We start from the raw sequence: 7,780 nt of genomic DNA on the forward strand, positions 1-7,780 counted from the left end.
TCAATGCGGGCAGCACTGCACAGTGCTGAGCCAGTATCCGATATTTTCATTGAAAGTTTGCAAGGTTATTTATTTATCAGACAACCTACTGGCATTATTTGTATAAAGCTGTTTTAAGGCTGGCATTGCACTTCACTGTGCCAAGATTGAATATTTTCTATGCCTACTGTGGAGAGCACAGAATACCAAGATCACATCCACTGTGACTCAAGAGCTAAGGAAAATGTATTTCTTGGTTTATTTGCATAGGGAATTTTATCAGTTCATTGCGCAGGATGATAGAGCTCGGCGCTCACGAGACTGAGTAAATTTCCGAGAGATTGATTTCATTATAGGCATTAGATACTGCTTTTCCAGATTAAGTTGTTTAATTTTTCTTTGGATTACAGTAAAACTGATTAAGCGCACCATTTGCTCAACAACACATCACACAGTCAGACAAACATTACGCATCGCATATCCAATAACAAACACAAATAATATTATAATTATAGAACGTTACAACAGTGAGCACTCAGATGCACAGAACTGATTTTCTGTTGTCGAAACAGATTGCTACTGTGGTCCTGTGATCTTGAGGTGGCGTAGGTTTGTCTGTAAAATGTCGTATAAATTATGAATCACACAATATTGTTAGTACAGATAGATTCCCTTAGTATGTGCTGTGTATTTGGAACAGGCGTTTTTTAGACACCTTAACAATTTGCATTTCATACCTGGAATAAATTGTTCTCACAGCTTTGATGAGCAAAATCAGCGGGCATCACGTCACAGCACTGACGGTTTCGTCATGTAACGTCAGTTCGCTTAGTCCATGTTAGAGAGTAGTGTGGCAACTGAGGAATTAATGTTATTAATGACCAAAGCAAACCTCATAACGTATGTTCTGGATCAGTTTTGTTTGTTGAAGTGGTGAGACATGAAACAACATTTCAGAACATAGACATTTCTGTGGTGTGGGAAAGTGGGCATCTGTGTGTTGTGGTCAAAACTAAATAATTTTTTCCTTTCAGATATCTCACATTGCTTGTGTAAGAAGATCAAATGAAAAAACATCCTAGTCGTTATGGAACATTTACAATTCGCGACGGAACGAAAGCACAATAATGAATAAAGATAAAGAAGTTATAAAAGTACGTGACAGAACCAAAGCACAATAAGGAAATAAAGATTACGAAGTTACAAAAGGACAATATGCACTACTATACAACAATTACGCGCGGCAAGATAGGTTAACTTACGATGTTAGCAGACGATGATGCAATCGACACTTCCCTCCCGGGAAACATTGACATGCCTTACGCGACGTGACTATCTGTTGACGACTTGTCTTAATGCCACCATTTGAAATGCATTGCGGATCGTTTTGACTCGATGTTACGGGATTTAACGGCCAAGGTGACATGGTCTAAAGAAGAGTCATCCAGAGATCATGTGACAACTACAGCTTAATGCTGACAACATGTGCAGCATGCAATGCTCACTCCAAAGATTTTTCTACTCTATGGCTTTGATCGACGTCATATCTGAGTCACAGATGCTACTTAGAGGCGACATCTAAAGGCAATGAGGTTCACTCCTAAACCAATGAATGTATCACAAAAAAGACAGATAATATACGTACATACAATTAAATTCCATTGAAGCTCACACGACTAATTATATAGCTACAACTTATGTCGCAAATAAATAAATAATAAGATAATAAAAAAGAAAGTAACAACTTACATGCATAAATTATTATCACAGTGTCCGCCCCCGTTAGCTGAGTGGATAGCCGGCACGGTAGCTCAGCATGTTCGGTCAGAGGGCTAGCTGCCCTCTGTAATAAAAAAACTGAGTTAATGGATCAACAACGAACTAAAACGGGTGTCTTTCGACGTCCACCCAGAGCAGATACAACAAACAAAAACGAACAAAAAGAGATTTAAAAAAAAAAAAGTTGTCAACGCGGCGGAATGCCGCACCAAAGGACCCGGGTTAGATTCCCAGCTGGGGCAGAAGATTTTCTCCACTCAGGGACTGGGTGGTGTGTTGTCCTCATCATTATTCCATTCCCATCTCCGACGCACAACTCGCCCAATATGGCGTCGAATGCAATAAGTACTTGCCCTCAGCGACCGAACTTTCCCGAATGAGGGACTCCCGGCCCACAATGCCGTACGCTCATTTTTTTTATTATCACAGTTCACGTGAGCAAGTGAAAGAACCATAGACGGCCTTTGAAGTCCACTACAATATCATTCGTAATCTACATGTATATCGATACTTTGCAAATTACACTTACGTGCTTGGCCAAGGGTTCATTGAACCGCCTTCACAATAATCCTCTATTATTCCAATCTGAAACAGAGCGCAGAACAAACTAACATCTTTCCGAGCGAGCCCTGATTTCCATATTTTATTATGATCATCGTTTCTTCCTACGGGGATCGCCGTCAAGAAAATGCTTTCGCATTCAGAGGAGAAAGCTGGTGATCGAAATTTCGTGGTAAGATTGTGCCGCAACGAAACATGCCTTTGTTTTAAATATGGCCGCCCCAAATCCTGTATCATGTCAGTGACACTCCCTCCCCTATTTCTCGATAATACAAAATGTGCTGCTCTTCCCTGAACATTCTCGATGAAGGCCGTTAATTCTACCTGGTCACGATCCCACACTGCACAGCAGTATTCTAGAAGAGGACGGACAACCGGAGTGTAGGCAGTCTCTCTAGTAGATCTGTTCCATCCTCAGCCAATAAAACGCAGTCTTTAGTTCTCCTTCCCCACAAAATTTCCTATGTTTTCTTTCCAATTTACGTTGTTCGTAATGATGATAACTAAGTATTTAGTTCAATTTCCGGGCTTTAGATTTGACTGATTTATCGACTAACCGAAGTCTAACTGATTCCGCTTAGCACTGATGTGAATGACCTCACACTTTCCATTATTTAGGATCAATTGCCAATTAATACGAATTGTAAACTCTGTGACAGGAAACCACAAATCAAGTCACAGTCCAGCCTGTGATGACATTCCATAAGCATACAATTTGACTACAAGCCACTTCTGACGTACAGTGTCAAATGCCTTCTGGAAATCTAGAAAGACGAAATCAATTGGAAATCCCTTGTCAGTAGCACTCAGTACCTCGTCTGAGTAAAGAGCTAGTTGTGTTTAGCAAGAACGATGTTTTCTAAATGCGTGTTGACTGTTTGTCAACAGACCATTCTCTTCCAGATAATTCATAAGGCTCGAACACAACAGATGTTCCAAAATCCTGCTGAAGACCTATGTTAATAATGTTGTTGTTGTTGTTGTTGTTGTTGTGGTCTTCAGTCCTGAGACTGGTTTGATGCAGCTCTCCATGCTACTCTATCCTGTGCAAGCTTCTTCATCTCCCAGTACCTACTGCAATCTACATCCTTCTGAATCTGCTTAGTGTATTCATCTCTTGGTCTCCCTCTACGATTTTTACCCTCCACGCTACCCTCCAATACTATATTGGTGATCCCTTGATGCCTCAGAACATGTCCTACCAACCGATCCCGTCTTCTGGTCAAGTTGTGCCACAAACTTCTCTTCTCCCCAATCCTATTCAATACTTCCTCATTAGTTATGTGATCTACCAATCTAATCTTCAGCATTCTTCTGTAGTACCACATTTCGAATGCTTCTATTCTCTTCTTGTCCAAAGTATTTATCGTCCATGTTTCACTTCCATACATGGCTACACTCCATACAAATACTTTCAGAAATGACTTCCTGACACTTAAATCTATACTCGATGTTAACAAATTTCTCTTCTTCAGAAAAGCTTTCCTTGCCATTGCCAGTCTACATTTTATATCCTCTCTACTTCGACCATCATCAGTTATTTTGCTCCCCAAATAGCAAAACTCCTTTACTACTTTAAGTGTCTCATTTCCTAATCTAATTCCCTCAGCATCACCCGACTTAATTCGACTACATTCCATTATCCTCGTTTTGCTTTTGTTGATGTTCATCTTATATCCTCCTTTCAAGACACTGTCCATTCCTTTCAACTGCTCTTCCAAGTCCTTTGCTGTCTCTGACAGAATTACAATGTCATCGGCGAACCTCAAAGTTTTTATTTCTTCTCCACGAATTTTAATACCTACTCCGAATTTTTCTTTTGTTTCCTTTACTGCTTGCTCAATATACAGATTGAACAACATCGGGGAGAGGCTACAACCCTGTCTTACTCCTTTCCCAACCACTGCTTCCCTTTCATGGTTTCTGTACAAATTGTGAATAGCCTTTCGCTCCCTGTATTTTACCCCTGCCACATTTAGAATTTGAAAGAGAGTATTCCAGTCAACATTGTCAAATGCTAGAAACTTAGGTTTGCCTTTCCTTAATCTTTCTTCTAAGATAAGTCGTAAGGTCAGTATTGCCTCACGTGTTCCAGTATTTCTACGGAATCCAAACTGATCTTCTCCGAGGTTGGCTTCTACCAGTTTTTCCATTCGTCTGTAAAGAATTCGTGTTAGTATTTTGCAGCTGTGACTTATTAAACTGATAGTTCGGTAATTTTCACATCTGTCAACCCCTGCTTTCTTTGGGATTGGAATTATTATATTCTTCTTGAAGTCTGAGGGTATTTCGCCTGTTTCATACATCTTGCTCACCAGATGGTAGAGTTTTGTCAGGACTGGCTCTCCCAAGGCCGTCAGTAGTTCCAATGGAATGTTGTCTACTCCAGGGGCCTTGTTTCGACTCAGGTCTTTCAGTGCTCTGTCAAACTCTTCACGCAGTATCGTATCTCCCATTTCATCTTCATCTACATCCTCTTCCATTTCCATAATATTGTCCTCAAGCACATCGCACTTGTATAGACCCTCTATATACTCCTTCCACCTTTCTGCTTTCCCTTCTTTGCTTAGAACTGGGTTTCCATCTGAGCTCTTGATACTCATACAAGTCGTTCTCTTATCTCCAAAGGTCTCTTTAATTTTCCTGTAGGCAGTATCTATCTTACCCCTAGTTAGATAAGCCTCTACATCCTTACATTTGTCCTCTAGCCATCCCTGCTTACCAATTTTGCACTTCCTGTCGATCTCATTTTTGAGACGTTTGTATTTCTTTTTGCTTGCTTCATTTACTGCATTTTTATATTTTCTCCTTTCATCAATTAAATTCAATATTTCTTCTGTTACCCAAGGATTTCTACTAGCCCTCGTCTTTTTACCTACTTGATCCTCTGCTGCCTTCACTACTTCATCCCTCAAAGCTACCCATTCTTCTTCTACTGTATTTCTTTCCCCCATTCCTGTCAATTGTTCCCTTATGCTCTCCCTGAATCTCTGTACAACCTCTGGTTCTTTCAGTTTATCCTGGTCCCACCTCCTTAAATTCCCACCTTTTTGCAGTTTCTGCAGTTTTAATCTACAGTTCATAACCAATAGATTGTGGTCAGAGTCCACATCTGCCCCTGGAAATGTCTTACAATTTAAAACCTGGTTCCTAAATCTCTGTCTTACCATTATATAAACTATCTGATACCTTTTAGTATCTCCAGGGTTCTTCCATGTATACAACCTTCTTTCATGATTCTTAAACCAAGTGTTAGCTATGATTATGTTGTGATCTGTGCAAAATTCTACCAGGCGGCTTCCTCTTTCATTTCTTAGCCCCAATCCATATTCACCGACTATGTTTCCTTCTCTCCCTTTTCCTACACTCGAATTCCAGTCATCCATGACTATTAAATTTTCGTCTCCCTTCACTATCTGAATAATTTCTTTTATTTCATCATACATTTCTTCAATTTCTTCGTCATCTGCAGAGCTAGTAGGCATATAAACTTGTACTACTGTAGTATGTGTGGGCTTCATATCTATCTTGGCCACAATAATGCGTTCACTATGCTGTTTGTAGCAGCTTACCCGCATTCCTATTTTCCTATTCGTTATTAAACCTACTCCTACATTACCCCTATTTGATTTTGTGTTTATAACCCTGTAGTCACCTGACCAAAAGTCTTGTTCCTCCTGCCACCGAACTTCACTAATTCCCACTATATCTAACTTCAACCTATCCATTTCCCTTTTTAAATTTTCTGACCTACCTCCCGATTAAGGGATCTGACATTCCACGCTCCGATCCATAGAACGCCAGTTTTCTTTCTCCTGATAACGGCATCCTCCTGAGTAGTCCCCGCCCGGAGATCCTAATGGGGGACTATTTTACCTCCGGAATATTTTACCCAAGAGGACGCCATCATCATTTAATCATACAGTAAAGCTGCATGCCCTCGGGAAAAATTACGGCTGTAGTTTCCCCTTGCATTCAGCCGTTCGCAGTACCAGCACAGCAAGGCCGTTTTGGTTATTGTTACAAGGCCAGATCAGTCAATCATCCAGACTGTTGCCCTTGAAACTACTGAAAAGGCTGCTGCCCCTCTTCAGGAACCACATGTTTGTCTGGCCTCTCAACAGATACCCCTCCATTGTTGTTGCTCCTACAGTACGGCTATCTGTATCGCTGAGGCACGCAAGCCTCCCCACCAACGGCAAGGTCCATGGTTCATGGGGGGAGGATGTTAATAATATGGCCCTGTAATTTCGTGGATTACTCCTAGTGCCTTTATTGAATGTTGATATAATCTGTGCAATATTATAGTCTTTGTGTTACGAATATTTCGTCACGGAGTTACAATATTCAGTTTCGCTACAACAATCCTGTGTTCACTAATCTCAGTATATGTTTTGCTTCTCGTTATTAGCTCAGGATTATTTGTTGCTAAGATGTCAACTGTTTTCCCACAACTGTTTACTATTCGAGTGGGGTCGTGAACTTACTGCTCGATATAATTTTCAGAGAATGTGTTCAGCTCAATTTCAGACAATGTTCTATCTGTAGCTCCAGATTTAAACATGTACTTTCAGCATCATATCTAGGGTAAACTGAAGTCGCAACCAATGATAATTTTACGAATCGGGTACGTGATTGAGATTATACTCAAGTTTTCTTTGAGCCTTTCAGCAATTCCATCATCTGAGTTGGGAAGTTAATAAAAAAATCCAATTATTTTGCCTAGAATGACAACCCATACTAACTTACCGAAACTATTTACTTCAATATCACTAAAAGATAAACCACCATTACTTCTAAAAGCAACAAACACGCCACCACCAACTGTGTTTAGCCTAACCTCTCTGATCACCGTTAGGTCCTTTCAGAAATTTACTTACCTCTGCCGGGCGGAATGGCCGAGCGGTTCTAGGTGCTACAGTCTGGAACAGCTCGACTGCTATGGTCGCAGGTTCGAATCCTTAGGTTAGTTAGGTTCAAGTAGTTCTAAGGTCTAGGGGACTGATGACCTCAGAAGTCCCATAGTGCTCAGAGCCATTTGAACCATTTTTGAATTAAGTTATTTTTTTCCCCATAGGTGACTAGCAGACATGGCAGGACTTCTTAATTGCTAAATATGAGTAGGAATTTGATGTATAACCCGAATTCCTTCCCCTCTTCTCTCTGTCCATCTCCTACTCCCTCTCTCTTTGTCCATCTCCCACTCCTCCCCCCTCTCTGTGCATGGACTCCTCCCCAAGTCCTCCTCCACCCTCTGTCTATTTCCTCTTACCCCCCTCTCTGAGCTCCAGCCTCGTTTATTGTTATTGAGAACCAAACCTCTATTGGGAACTGAAGCCACTTAAAATGAATGTGTACGCTAGTTGAGACCATTGGTATACAGGGTGTGAAGACACCTGTCCACCTGCTGGATCTGTGAAGACAGTAGCTTTAACGAGAGTGTTTGGCATAGTTTTAATTT

Source organism: Schistocerca piceifrons, chromosome 11, assembly GCF_021461385.2.
Source record: "Schistocerca piceifrons isolate TAMUIC-IGC-003096 chromosome 11, iqSchPice1.1, whole genome shotgun sequence".
Classification (NCBI taxonomy): Eukaryota; Metazoa; Arthropoda; class Insecta; order Orthoptera; family Acrididae; genus Schistocerca; species Schistocerca piceifrons.